General features: G+C 36.3%; 1 protein-coding gene across 1 annotated transcript in view; it reads right to left on the bottom strand.

Annotated features, from left to right (window-relative positions):
* Positions 1-16,268, bottom strand: part of ptprg (protein tyrosine phosphatase, receptor type G) — a 155,439-nt gene that overhangs the window by 71,843 nt on the left and 67,328 nt on the right. The gene's annotated exons all lie outside the window — the stretch shown is intronic.

Raw genomic sequence — 16,268 nt, 5'->3', positions numbered from 1 at the left:
TTAGGCTAATGGAGACTAGGTACCTCTAAGAGAATCAACTCTAAAGACACAATTGCTGCTGCAGCCGTCTACAGGGCGATGAAGGCAACATGGTGAAGAAACAGTCAAATGGTACTTTATGTTAATTATGCTGAGATTACAAAGAAAACACATCAACTGAGTGTTGATAATCCTAGTCTAGATTACCCATATAAAGGAATATCTTTGTGACAACCCCTAAAACTAAGGTAGAAAATTAAAACCAAGTTAATGCACATTCCTTTAAGTTGTTTTAAAAATTAAATAAACATTAATCAATAACTTTTCTAACTTCATATTGATGGTTCATGGATGTTATATGCAGCTGAATAACTTCCTGTACAATCCCTATTCACTCTCTGCTCTTTTAATCCTCTATCCCCTACAGTGGCACTTCAACAAAGGAATAATCCACAACCGACAGGGGTCCCCTTGATCTCTTCCAGGCTACAATTGGCCAACGCAACAACAAAAGCTGAGGGATCAGGGGAACAAGAAGGCATGCGTGGATTTCAACTTTTCTGGGTTAACACAATATTCATGATCTCATTCCCTACAGATATAGGACAACTTTGCCATGAGCTCATAAAAGAGATATGAGAACTCCCAGTCACAAAAAAAGGGGGAATCAAGGATGGCTTTATGTCTTGCTATGTATAAACACCTTGCAGCTAAACAGACTGTGCGCGACTCCTTCAAAGAGACAATGTGATCCAGGATTATTTTGAAACATGCAGATTTTCACCACTTCAACCAGAGAACAGCACACATGGATGGGGAGTGAATGTATACACACATATCTCGTAAGGTTCGTTATAATCAGTGAAATACTTACTAAGGAGATTAAGAAAATTAATCAAACACTGCCACCAGAAAATATTCGCACCTATTCATTTTTTCACCTTTTGCCACATTTTAGAGTTCTCCTAAAATATATTGGCGTATGTTTTTTTGTTAGTTTTTTTTTTTTCTCAAAGATATACTCTGCTAGACTCTGAAGAACTGAATATAGGAGGCTGGTATAACTTTTTGATTTAACAATTCACTGTGTTAACATACTTCAACAAGAAGAGGATGAGTTTCAGGAAGGAAATCATGTGATGTCATGGGAAGTTAAAAACCCTACAAGTAGGCAAAAGATGTTCTCTCAACGCTGCATCAAGAGAGGATCTCCTCTTGGACCCGTCATTCATGTGGATGAGGTCAACGACAAAGGGTGCCGCCTGCCTTTCTTCTTTCATTTTAGCTTTTTGTTTCAAAGGCCTTTTCCAGCTCTGGTGGCCTTTATTTGACAATTATCAGACAGGAAAGTAGGTTGTGAGAGAGGGGAAAGACATGCAGCAAAGGTCAACAGGCCGGGACTCGGTTCTGTTGCAGACCAAGACCTCCGAACATGGGTCACATGCTTTACTCCTGCACAATCGCTGCAGGAGTAAAGTAACTTTTGATCCAGGACCTCTGGATCCAAAGCTCTTCAGTACAATCCTTGGTCTTCAAACATGTACAGCTCTGGAAAAAATTAAGAGACCACTTTATATGATCAGTTTATCTGATTTTACTTTATATTTTTGAGTAAAATGAACATTGTTCTTTTATTCTATGAACTACTGTCAACATGTCTCCAAAATTCCAAGCAATTTTTTTTTACTTATTTGCAGAAAATGAGAAATGGTCAAAATAACAAAAAAGATGCAGTGCTTCTAGAACTCAAATAATGCCAAGAAAACAAGTTCATATTCATTTAGAAGCAACAATCCTAAGGTTTTAACTCAGGAAGAGTTCAGAAATCAATGTCTGGTGGAATAATCACAAGGTTTTCAATTGGGTTAAGTGCAGGGACCTCATTTTTTTCAAGAGCTGTATATCTCTGCTGAACTGTGACAGCATTGCATCGTTTTATTGATTCCTTATCTATTTTTATCTATTTTCTTCACAGTTTTTACTTTCAGTAGTTTTAGTTTAATCATTTTATGAATGCCTGACTTTATGTAGACCTGTGCCTGAACTCACTCCTTTGTTATGTTGGCTGTGTGCTTCAGAACACTAAAGTTGAAAGATAAATCACTGCCTTAGTTTTGGTTAGTATGGACATATGCTGCCACCACCTTGCTTTACAGTAGAGATGGTGTTAGCTAGAGTAGCTGTCTCCAATTTTCCCAAGACATGATACTTGGGAATTTGTATTTTGAATTCACTGTACGAGAGGATTTTGTTTCAATTTGTTTGACAATCTCTAAGAAGCTTTATAGCAAGAGTTACATTTTTAGAATTGGAGAAAAGGATGTGAATTCTTGTGTGCTTATTTATTTAAACATTTAGAATTACCTTATAATCTAAGGTGCCCAACTTCTCACCTGTTGAGCACTGGAGATGGGAACCGCCACCCCTCACAGCCCCACAAGTGATAAGCATGTTAGATAATGGATGGATGGATGGATGGATGGATTACCTTATAAATGTTTAAAAAAAAGTCTGAAAACAAAACTCTCTGTAGACTTTTTAAACAAAAATTATATTCAAATCAATTTGTGTATAAGTCTATGTTGTAACAAAATGTATAAAAATTGAAGGGGAGGGAACATTTTCTGGTGGCACAGTATCTGCCCACTGGTGTACAGACAAAATGTCAAAATCGTGTGACACATAATTTGCAATATAGTGAATTATAAAGCTCTGAATTGGGTTGAGTCTTACAATGCGTTTGAGCTGCATGTAAAACTAATGACTGCATAAGAAAGCAGGATTAACTTTGTCAGTGAGGACTATAGATTTAATAATATTTCTGCACCAGCAATGTCACAGTATCTCATAGCCTGGGATACAACACATTATAAATTAAACATTAATACTATGAGGCAATTTGAAAGCCGCTTGCCAATCATAACACGGAGGATTTACATAACATGGAGCAAATGTTTACAATTTCCAGATAAAAGCCTTATGCCTACAAAAGTTTCTATTAAGGCTTTGTTTACAAAAATACATCTTCAGTATATTCCATTCCATTTGATTTGAGCTCGCGTTAGCCACAACGCAGCTTATACAAAATAGAAACTGTGAAGCCCAGTTAACTGCCTGCGGCACTGTTGCACGATATTTTGGTTCAAAGATGAAAGCTCTTTGAAGCAATATATTTTTTATATCAACAATGAAAGAAATGACTCACTCTTATGTAATAGCCTAGCTACTCTGAGGTTAATCTCACTTTGAATCAACAGCCTCATCAAAATGTAACAGCTGAAAAAAAGTCAATCATCCGACAACAGAGGCAACTATAAAAGGCCACAGTGTGAGGTTTGAGAAACCAGGACTAAAGGGATGGGATCGCAGAGAGGCTGATTCCACTGCTCCATGGGCACCATCCAATAAGATCAAAATCACTTTTTATGTTTATATTTTAAAATTTGCTGTACTTTAACCAAGTATGAATTCCTGTGTGATAACCATGTCAGGTATGGCTTGATGGCCAAGAGTATTCATGTTAGAATAAACATACATCTTAATAAATTCTTCAATTGGTTCATACCAAACATATGATGCCGTTGCTCCAAAAATGCTCTTCTTAGATCAAATATTAAGTATGTACACTAAGTGTGCACATTTCTCCTGACTGAACTGAAGCTCAAACTAAAAAACTGGGACATGCTTATTCTGAAAAATACCAAAAATAAACTAGTCTAAATCAATTACTTAGGACTATTATCAGTCCCAATTATTTTTTTTAAAAATGCGTAGTGTCTCCAGCAGAGTAGTCTGGATTGTATTTCCAACAACAGCTTTGAAATTGTTTGGCTGACAAATTTCCAATTTATTAACAACTAAGGACTATAAAACTTGTCACCTCTTTATCCAGTCATAAATTTTAATCGCTGCTTTCCATGTTCATAATGTTTCCACAAAATTTTGGAATTTACTACCTTTGGTGTGCAATAAATAAGTATTCAATTAATGTTAAAAATAAATGACATTTATTATTGGTTAGCATCTGGAAATTGAATTATAGGACTTTGAAATTGGCCCTTTTTAAATTGCTATAAAAAGCAAAATGTAAAAAGAGGAAAAAAAACAGCTGTTTTAATTCCAAAATCAAAGAAAGAATCAGATTAAGTTAGATGCAGATCTGAAGCTTTTTTCAAACTCCAAAACACTGAACAAAAAAAATTCTAACTGAGAACCATTATAATTCAGAGAAGTGAGTAAAACTAAATTAGAGATATAAAAAAAATTATCTTTTGCTAACTTTCCATTCAAACACAAATTACATCCCATTTAATGCTAGAGGGATCTTTCTGCCTTTTAGGAACAGAGAAGGAGGTGCAGTCCTAAAAATCAGATAAGTAAGGGTTTGCACAGCAGTCGATTAATCTGCCTCATTGCCATTCATCAGAATCAGAGTATAATTTCAGGGTTTTAGCCTTTCTCACTGCAGCCAGGACTCTTTACAAGGCTGAGGTGAAGAAATTTAAAATAATTACATGTTCCAAAATGTTGTGTGAAATATTACCTACTACATCAGTCTCCAGCTGCCTCTGGCTTTGGTGAAACACCACCATGTTACCCATTTAATGTGCTTAGAACCTCTTATAGATGCAGTGAAACTACTGAATTAAGTAACTCGGAAACATTTAGAAAGTGTTGCACAAGGGGATGTATGATTGCAGTGTTTTGTTAGTAGCCAGAACACAATTGAGCTAAAGAAAATGACACAGGTAAAATGTCTGAGAGGATAAAAGAGACAAAAGATCACAGCCAACCGTCCAGTGTTCAGTCTGGGGAGATGCTCGGTCCAAATGACGCATCCAGGAATAAATCATTTGTTTTTTTAACAAGCATTACAATTCCTCCCCTTTTTTTTACTTTATCTGCTCTCTTTGCTCTTTCTGTCAACCCTGAAATCCAGAGTGGGAGGCATTAGGAATTAGACAGGCTGCAATATTTTGGTGAAGAAATGGTCCAGGGGCCCCTACATTTACATTTACCCTGTTTAGGATGAGCAAAAAGCAGCAATTGTTTTGTTTCTTGGTTATTACTTTTGCAAATGTTTTGATGCTGCAAATAGCAATTAACAAAAATTACAAAATACAGCATATGCAACTGCAACATATTAAAGTGATATGTGTTTTAATTATTAAGTTTTGTGGGTTTTTTTTAAATAAACCATAACATCTGCGATGTGGCCATTGCAGATTTGAGTCTCGGCCCGCTGACCTGTACTGCTCGTCTTCCCTCCATTTCACAACCCGGTTTCCTGTATAGTGGGTTGTATATCTATATACATTATTTGTATATAGATATACAAATCATCTATGAGAAATTGTTCTTCTCCTCTAAATTAGTTTGTTTTTCACAATAGTTTTAGATTAAACAAATCAAACAAATTAAAAAAATAAAATATAATGATAATAATAAGATAGCCCTTATGTATTACGTGGAAATGGTTTTCCAATCCAACCTGGCTCCAGCTGCACAGTATTTGCTCCCAAAACCTAATAACTGGTTTTGCCACCAATGGAGGGAACAGCCAACTTTATTTTAATTAATTTAGGCACATTGTGGGGGTTTGCGGTCGACACTCCAGCATTTTATTTGGATCAAAACCTAGACAAGCATCTTCAAAATGTATTAATGTTATTTTTAGCCAGTCAGAGGGGGATATACTGCTTTGTTTTGTATTATTAACCTGTCATCAACTATGGAAAAGCATCTAGGTCCAGAAAGAGACCAGACCACCACAACACCACAATGTTTGACTATAAGCTTAATGCTGTTTTTCTAAAATAATGTGCATTATGCCATTTGTGAAAGGACACAAAAGGTTCCACTTATGTCTACAGCCCACAGAATAATTTCCTAAAAGTCTTAGGGACCATCAAGATGTTCTCACAAATATGAGACAGATATTTTCATTATATTTGGTGTGAAGTAGTTTTGGGCTTGAATCTTTCCCCTGGATGCCAAGTTTTACCCAGTCTTTGTTCTTATTTTTAAATTATGAATGCTGCCCTTAACTGGGGGAAGTGAGGAGATGTCGTTCTACATTTTTTTTGACCTCCTGGATAAGTTTTTGATGTTTTCTCGATTTGTAGGTAATAGTTCTCACTGTTCTATACTGGATTCCCAAAGCATTAAAAATGACCCTTTCCACACTGACAGATTCCGACTATTTTTTATCCGTTTTATTTTCTTTTGATCTGTATTTTTAAGATATTTCTTGTCTTCTCATTTTCTTTGTACTAATTTCATCCCTAGAGTGTTGCTCTTCTAAAGTCAGGAAACAGATGAAAGAATATGTCTCCTGGCCTAAACCTGCCTGTATCTAGAGTTAGAGTAATATTTTCAAAGTTTAAACCAGCTACACTGGGTGATGGTCATGTGTATTTTGCCATTATATATATATATATATAAAAATTCCCTTCTCACCCATCGCGGGTGGTTCTTATCCTCTGAGCTTGGGTCCTCTACCAGAGGCCTGGGAGCTTGAGGGTTCTGCGCAGTATCTTGGCTGTGCCAAGGACTGCACATTTCTGGACTGAGATGTCTGATGTTGTTCCTGGGATCTGTTGTAGCCATTGGTCCAGTTTGGGGGTGACTGCCCCGAGGGCCCCGATGACCACAGGCACCACTGTGGTCTTCACCTTCCAGGCCCTCTCCAGTTCCTCCCTGAGGCCCTGGTATTTCTCTAGTTTCTCGTGCTCCTTTTTCCTGATGTTGCAGTCGCTTGGTATTGCTACATCTATCACAACGGCTTTCCTCTGTTGTTTATCCACTACGACCCTAACCCCTAACCCTAACCCCTAACCCTATCCCTACCCTAACCCTAACCCTAACCCTATCCCTACCCTAACCCTAACCTATATATATATATATATATATATATATATATATATATATATATATATATATATATATATGTATGTATGTATAGCTGGAAGGAATAGTAAAGGAGCTCACTTATAAACAACTGCAGCATTTTTTTTTTCAGACTGAGATCTTGCTATTGCAATAAACGATGCATTTATTTTGAGGCTTTTTTCCCCCACATGTTTAGCAGGGATGCCAATAAATGTGGAGGGAGCGGTATATTCCCTAAGGCATCTTTCTTCCTTTATAGTTTGCTCTACATCTGCAAGATTTTCTGTTTAACTTCTCCAGGCTTTAGGGTCTTTTTTTAGAGCTTAGTTGTGCTTTAAAAGTTCAATCAGCTGCTTTTACATAAAAAAAAATTTAAAAAAATAAAAAAAACTCCAGTTGGCTAGATTCTCATTCAAACAGATTCTAAAAAGTACTAGAAGTACCAGCAGATAGCAATTAAGCCATGCAGCATCAAAACCAGCATAGTAAGAACAAATGCATGTTTTAGTAGAAAAATTCTCAGAACAAGATATAAGGAATATTTGGAGGAAACAGAATGGCCAGAGCGACTTCAACAGGATGTCATTAAAGCAGCACTTGAAGCAGCATTCAAGAATGGCTATTTCACTTTGTCTGATATTCTGTTATTGGATAAAATGAGTGTTCTATTGTACAGTGATGTTCTCCTTCCACTTTCAGCAATACAACTCTCATTGAGGAAAAGTTATTCATAGACTATTGTGGTTTTGCTCAAAATATGGGAACTCTGTTCAGTTTGCTCAGGGAACCAAAAGGGTAAATCTCCCTTAGTTGAACAGTAGTTGGGTAGTAGTCAACTGTATTAGTATACAATGTGTTGCAAATGTATTAATGCTCAGTGAAACGCTTTTACGTGGTACAACCACAAACCTCAATGTATATTTTAACCTATTATTGTGAAATAAACGGAAAATGATAAGCTACTTCCAATGTTTGTTTTCTTTAACAAATCAAAATACTAAATGTGTTTTGTGTGTTTCCACTGAGCCCCAATGAGTGAAAGTTTGTAGCACTGCTTTACACTAAAATTAAGACTGCAACTCTTCATCAGCTTCTAAGAAAGGCTTTTCTTCAGGACTGTCCTATATTTAGCTTCACCCATGTTCCCATAGACTCTGACCAGCTTTCCCACCTGTGTTGAAGACAGCATGCTGCTGATGCCACCATGTTTTATTGTGGGAGTGTTATGTTCAGGTTGATATGTAGGGTTATTTTCTCTTCACATGTAATGTTTTGTATGTAAGCCAAAAAAAAAAGCTTAATTTTGGCCAAAGCACCTTATTCCCCAGATTTGCTTTGGCAGAGTTTAAATGGCCGTTTTTACCGTTTTTTCCCCCTTTCAACAATTGTTTTGCTAAAGTCACTTTTCAATAAATGTCAGATTTTTGTAGAGGACAATTTAGAGTTGGGTCAACAGATTCTGCCACCTGAACCTTTACTGCTCATCTAAAGTTGCCATGGCCATTTACACTACTTATCTGGTTTACAGACAATTTTCTGTAAGCTCACAGGTACTAAACTCTTCCCGTCTAGTTAAATTCTCCACAACTTAATTGCTGACATAGATGGTGTCTGGAGCTTTATGAAACTAGTTTATAATCTGTTTCCTAAGCAGGAATTACTTCTAGAGATCATTGATTGCAGTGGATTTTAATAAAATGCTTAAAAGTAAAAGTTGGCTTAATATACTGTAAATGTATATAATATAATATAAATAAAACCACAAAATAATTTTTTACATCACAATTATGCAATTTTGAAGTATTTCATCACATAGCATCTCAATAAAATACAAATAAGTTTTTGGTTGTAGTCAGACGAAATAGGGAAAAGTTTAAGGGGTGTGAATACCTTTACAAGGCACTGTAGACATGGCATTAAATATATTGTTCAAATTCTTACATGAGCAGTAGCTACGAGACGTGAAAGGAGTAATTTCCAGACAGTGGCTCATAAATTTAATTATATTGTAACCTCTACATGAGTTTGATTCAAAGAATAAATTAGTACAGTTGTAATCAATAAATACCAAGACAGATTGATTATTCGGCTTGTTGAGTTCCACTGGCCGTAACATGTATGTATTTAATTAAAAGTTTTGCTATAAGTTGGATCGTATGGCTTTGAAACAAATAAAACTTCCGGTTTAAGGAGAAACATGAAAATAAATTGTGGGAGGGAAGTTTCTAAATAAATCATATAGTGCGATTCATCAACTCAGCTGTTTACAAAAGGAGCCAGCAGCCTCTAACGGCAGAAGATGAGTGACAAGTGGCTCATTTATGCGGTCATGTGTCCTTGACGGATCCACACAACACTGCATTTGTAAATGCATATTGCATACAAAAATAGCTCCTATATGAATTTTAATACAACAGGCGTCAAGTCGGCAGGAAGCAATTCAGTACACTCATCTCAAAACAAGCAGCCATCGGCTGCAAGAAACGGTACGAGGTAAACTCATTTGGATTCTTGCAGGTCTAGTTTTAAAACCTTCACTTTCATTTCAATTTAATTCATAGATTAAAGCTCTTATCTGCTGCTATATCAGTCGCAGCTCATGAACTAGCAAGCATCATCTACTAATCAGATATTTAAAAGAAAATTAAATCAAGCCCTCATCAAATTTTAATACCCACTAGAGGTAATATGGGTGATGTTTGTAAAGCTATATGTTAATTTTGTTATTCCGACCTGCTCGAGGCTTTCCTCTGAGTGATGTGACACCACTGCCTGCAATCTAGTAGTTTTAAATAAAACAGGCACATGTTTCTCTCAATCTGGCACTTTCAGTTCCAGACGTCATCCCATTAACCTTGGGATAAACAGCCATGCCTGCGCTTCCATGGCAATGCTGACAGAATGGCAATTGCCTTGTCATTTCCGTTTTGTCCCTCGCGGTGAAGGCATGCATGCTGTATGCCGGCTGGCAGACCTCCCAGAACTGGCACAGTCACACTTGCAAAAAGAAAAAAAAAAAAAAATCCACGCTGATCAGTCCATATGTATGAGTAGCACTGACAGGAAAACATGGCCGGCAGAAGACCACGGAGAAGGGTCACGGCGTTTGCATGGATGGAGTGGTGGTAAGAAGATTAAAGGCGTTGTTGTTGTAAAATAACATCACCAAATGCAGGGGCACTGGATAACATTTTGAACAACATCCCTACTGTCAGCTTCAATATGCTGACAGCACTACAGATGTTGGAAACAGCTGCAAGACAGCACTGGCTAATATCAATTGTCCAGGTTAGATAACTGATGTTTTCAAAGAGTTTTACAAAGTTCAGACAGGCGTTGGCAGAAGGGCTATTCAATAATCATTCAACTCCTTGCAAACAAAGAGGGGGAGAAAAAATAGTAAAGATTGCTTTTCTTGTATCATCAAATCACATTAAAGACTGTTCCACTTACAGTGGATTAAAAAGAGAAATGTGTTTTAGATTACATGGAACTCATCAACTGTATAAAGCTACAAAAGACTGCAGGATGCAGCAACATGCACTAAAAATAGGCTTGGCTTACCATTCATTTTAAAAAACAAAGCTTAGCTAAAGAAATGAAATAAGAAAGAAAACCAAATTACATGGATGGTTTGAGATAAATCTGACATGATGATTTCTAGACTGAGCTCTGAACTTTAGCCTACCAAATGGTACAATACTGTCAAGAGTTTTCTGCATAAATTGAATACAACATTACAAATCCTTATTAATGCAAATCTAGAACAGCAGTAAGAAAAAATGTAGTTGCTCTTTTTTAAGATGATCATTTATATTATGTCTGAATCAGTTTAGTTTCAAGTTTGTCAGCAACAAGGACGTCTAAGTGCACAAGAAGTACCATAGTAATTAGGGTTTTTTTTAAACCACACTGACAGCAGTCAGAAATCCTCCAACACAAAGAAGTGAATAATAGTCAATGCATACACTTATGGTATAGAATAACTGCACTCAGCTGCCACAAACTTCCTGAATCAATTTTATTCTGTAACACAAGATCCTCAATTTGATGGGTTTTACACATCCATTGAGAACAAATCAATATTGATTTAGTTAGTATCGTTTCAGTTACAATATCAATATTGTAAAAAAATAAATAAATAATAATAATAATAGCTTTGATCACGTCTCAACACATATAAGTTAAAGATTAAAGTAATGCCATTCTGAGTCATTTAGCACACACTACATTTTTGGCCACCTCTGATGAAGATGTCTTATAAAGCCTTAAAATACATTTTTTTAGGAGAACCCAGAGATGCCACTCTTTGTTGTTTTGCTTTCCGGATTTTTTTCCCCACAGTGTGTGGTGCCGAGATAACATTAAGGCTTTGTCCAGCCATGTTTGTCACAGTTCCATATGTGTTAAACTCAATAATTGCTCTGATCACAGACATAGGCACGTTTAGGAAAGGAACTATTTTCCTGCAGTCATTTCCTGAAATATGACTGTCTACACACATCTGCCTTGCTTGCTCGATTCAAATCCTGGCTTCAGGTTTTTCTGGAGTTTTTCTGGAGTTTGTATGTTCTCTCAGATATTCCGGATTCTTTCCACAATCTAAAAACATGACTTAACTGGTTTCTCTAAATTGGCATTAGGTATGTGTGTGTGTGTGCATGGTTGTTTGTCATATGTGTTTCTGTGTTGTCCTGTTGCCCACCCTGTAGCCCTGCAAAAGTAAGCAGGTTTAGAAGACAGGAGATGGATGGAAGCATTAAACCATGAACTACTCATTAAAAGTTCCTAAACTCTCTGATACACTTAGAAAAAATAAGTGCTAATAAAAAATGCTCCAGCACACTATGATATCTGAATGTGGAATATTTACGTCATTGACTAAATGTACTCAAATTAATGGTCTAGTTTTTTTATTTAGATTGTACTGCTGCAATGAACAATTATGCTTTATAGATTTTTTTATACTCCAGTAGATATGAGAGTCACTTTATTTACATCTAAACTTAACGCTGTAGAACAAAATCAAGAAGTAAGGCAAACAAATACAGAATAGTCATATGAAAGCCCTTAATATCTTGTTCAAACGAAACAGAACTAACCAGTAATTGAAAGTATAGAAGAAAAAACGAAATCTGTTTCTTTTTTCTCCCTTTTCATTACCTGCATCACATTAAAAAAGCCATTTTCTTTTGCTTTGTCAACACGTCAAACAGAATTCATTTTGATGCACGTTGTTCTAGGTTTAGTTGAAACCATAAAAAGATAAGGGACATATGTTTTAAAGAATAAGTGGGGCAATGCTGCTGTCCAGACTTATTTAATTATATTTATTTTTCTATTGCAAATTCAAAACATGTCATCTAGAGGCACTTTGTTTTCAATTCTACAGAAATTCTAATTTATATGAATACAGAAAAATCAATTACTCATCCTAAAAGTAATATGACTACTTCAGTTCATTAGGACGGTTGGTCATAATATATCTATGTACGCAAATCTGGTCAATAACATTGACTAATTAATGTTGCTGCAATAGCTCATCTTGAGGAAGCATGTGGCTACAGTGGAAAGAAAAAACCTTGCTTTTAGCAGGAAGAAACCTGCAGCTCAGCCAAGAGCGAGTAGCACTTCATTTTTGGTTCAACAAATGAAGGTCCCTTATCTACTCCTATCTAGAAACATACAGGACATGTGGTCCATGATGAATGGTAAAAATAATTTTTGAACAAAAATATAATCTTTTGAACATTAAATCTCTACTTTGGTGTAGAAGCCTGATAAATGCATCTCTAGCTTTGACCTTGTGTGTTTTTGAGGTTGTAAAAACACAAATAAATAATAAATTAATAATAAATTAAAAATAAATAATAAATTAATAATAAGCAGCACTGCTTATTACAATTTATCATTTATAGCAGATTCAGCTGCTGGTATGCTTTTTATTCTACTATTCATTTTATGGGAAGTTAATATTTGATATAAGTTGTATCCAAAATATTTTTATAAGCATGCAGAGAATTTCCAGTCTTTTCACAAAGTCAACAGTGTGTCCATTTTACAAATAACTCTAGAAGCAAACTGCGGTCCTGTCTTAGTAAAATGCAAAACTAGATGATAGAGCTCCTTTGCACAAAACATGCCAAAATACTTCATCCCTTCTTTCCAGTGTCTCTGTGTCATGCAGATCTTTTTACATGCTTCCTGGCAGCTCTGTGACCTAATGGCTGAGATGTGACAGAGAAAAAGGAAGAGAGCTCAGAGCAAGTCGAATCAACTGGGGAGAGAAGAGAGCAGATCCAGTTTACTGAAGGATGCTGACTGAGCTTTTAGCAGCAGAGACGGAAACTCTTTCCACGTCGGGCAAAAGCAACCAGTCACAGTCTACAATTTCATTATCGCTTCATGGATTTGCTAATACTTACACAGAAGCCCACGTCCTTCATTTGTACCGCCAAACCCATCTGGGAGTCTAACAGGGATTTTAGCCACTCACACAGAGGCTTCTTGACAACAAAAGGAGCAGTGGGAAACATACATCTAAGTTAATAAAATCTGATTTGGTGTATCTGAAAATGTATCAGACTGCATGCATCTACAATCAAAGTGAACAAACTCATCATGGCAAAACTAGGGCAGCTTGGTGACTGACTGCTCCAGTCTAAATGGGGTCACACTGCCAAAACTACAAAATGTTCAACAAGGATGAAATAAGTGACTTAACAACAATGCAACTAAGAACATTCCCCGCCTTTGGGGAGATTACCGCTGCTCTCAGAAAGTTACTGTAAAAGAAAAAATAAATAACTAACTAAAATATGTTTTAACAGATTTCTTAAAAATAACTGAAAGAGTGTTTGGAAAGAGAATCAAGCACTCATCAGCCACAACAATTACACTTCTACCTCAAGTGTGCAGAGTTTTGTATTCATGAGGAACTCTACTTTCAAAGGAATTTCTCGTCAGATTTCTTTGCTGGCCAAACTGCATAAGACGACTCAATTATCAGTGAACCATGAAGGTAGAACCATAACGCCCTCAGTGGGCGTCAGCAGGCTTCAGAAGAGAAGTGGAGGAATATGCAATGTAGATCAGTGAATAAATTTCAACCACAAAAACATAAAAGGACAAAATAATAGTAGGACTTGCTTCCTTGCTGTTTCAAAACCCGTTTTCTCCATGTTGTCCTGCATCCTTGGATCTGAATGAGATCTGAGGGGAGAAACAGTACTTGACATATCAGCGCCGTTTCAAAGAATGAAAAAAAGGCAATCGAGGGTCACTGTTGGATCCACTCTCACAGATGCATGAGTGAGTCCTCAGTTACACTTCACCAAATTAAATGGGTCTTTATGTGGCCTTGTCAGTTCGGAGAAAAACGAGTACACAAAAAGTAATGTCTTCATTCATGGCCCTTCAGTAGCATAACACTGAGAAAGCCACAAAAAGAAAAAGCTGAAAAAATATTTGACATGCTAAGAAAAGAGGAAAGCTCACCACAGCCACATTTCCATGAAGCCAATTTCTGACTGTACAGCATTTCCTGTAGTTGTATTGTTTAAACAACATAGTGTGTGCAAAATACAGGGTAAAGATATACAAAATTCCACAATATAGTCCAATATTAACAGTCAAATTCCTAAGATTGAAACTGTTTATTCAAAGTGAAAGAACAAATCAAAACTAACTTAAATAAATTATTTTCTACATGTAAACAAGTAAGGGACAGTTAAAATTAGGGACACAGTTTAGCCTAAATTATTCATAATCTTAGCACATCTAGATGTAATATAGTGTCATTTGAACAATAAGTTTATGTATGAGGGAAAAAATGAGAAAAGCATCTCTCATAAGATAAAACTATATGAAATATATTTTTTATGGTGTGTCAAATTATTTAAAACCTTTTTAAAAATATATGACCTTCATATCTTAAAATAAACAAACCAGTAATAATACTGAAATTTAGTAGAGCTGCACCAATCAGTATTTCACTTTATGATTTTTGGTTGTACAATTTTAACCTGCAGGTAACAATTTCACCTTAATATCAAACCAAAGGATGAAACAGGGAAGTCTCGTTCTCTCTCAAGACTCAATGAACCACAGACAAGTATTGACATGTCACTGAAATACAGTTTTCTTTTAAATAGCATCATCTTACATCTCTGAGCTTCTTTTCACTTCATTTACACCCTTAGTGATATAGAAAAGTCTTCTTCCCTAAACAACATTCATTGTGAAAAGTGTTGGCATAGATGAGTTATCACTGCAGTATTGCACTTATTTTCCTCATATCTTTTTACCAAGCATAGAAGGATCAATTGGGAAGACAACCCAATTCTAAGATTTCCAACTGTTCAGTCAATAGTCAGAGCTGATCATATTGGAAACTAGCCAATAATAGCATCTCCAAAATATTTAGCTTCCAATATATTGTATCTCATCAGTGACTGGACCATAATGCCAAGGCTCATAAGTTATAAGTGTCAGATGTTCCACCTGCCTATGGTTCAGTCTGTAAGTGTAAACATCCGACTTTGGTGCATGGCTTAATGTGAAAACACCAAAATCACATAATAACATAAACAAACATTAAGGCAGATGCAGACTAGCTACTTCAGCATTCAGGAAGGTATAATTACTGTTTTTCCTATGAGCAACCTGGTCTGTGACAGCAAGGGCATCAGTTGCTTGTTTGAAGCAGCTGCTCCAAAGCAAATGTAGCAGAGGAAGTAGTCTAAATGTAGAAGACATTTGATTTTTTTTTTTTTACCCTGTCTTTTTTAGTTACATTTAGTTGTCAAAACACACCACGGCTGCCATATTTCCATGAGCTTTTCTGAACAGGAAAACGTGTAAAACCTTTCCTCCACAGGCTGTACAGACAGTAAAGGTGAACACCTTTTCTAACTACTTCAAATAAAAAAAGATCTTTGATGGCTCTTGTGTTTGCCCCCACTGCCAACAGTAGAACATTATGTGTTTTCTAAACAGCTAAGACCTTTCAGAGGTGCACAGGCAGCTCCACTTCTACCCACTTTGCATTCGTCTCAGTGGTTTGCTCGGAAATAGGTGGCCAGTGATGGTGCAAATTCTCATCTTGATAACTACTGGTATAACAGCTTTAACACAGACACTAGACAGAATACAAACTCTGAAATTTTGAGGGGGCAGTCCTGTTACACTGAGAGCTGGAAGATTGGCAGGAGTAAACCGGTTCTAATTTTCATAGCTTGTGTTTTACACCTCAGAGGTCATGGAACTATCAAAACGAATTTCACAAAACAAGACCTTATGTCTGTCTTACTCGCTGAGTGCCATCTGCCCGTTCACCTAAACACAGAAAGTAACAAAGTCTGAGAAATTATTTTATAAATCTACCTGGAGTCATAGCA

The sequence above is a fragment of the Xiphophorus maculatus genome, chromosome 20, assembly GCF_002775205.1.
Source record: "Xiphophorus maculatus strain JP 163 A chromosome 20, X_maculatus-5.0-male, whole genome shotgun sequence".
Classification (NCBI taxonomy): Eukaryota; Metazoa; Chordata; class Actinopteri; order Cyprinodontiformes; family Poeciliidae; genus Xiphophorus; species Xiphophorus maculatus.
This window is presented reverse-complemented; position numbering and strand designations above follow the sequence as displayed.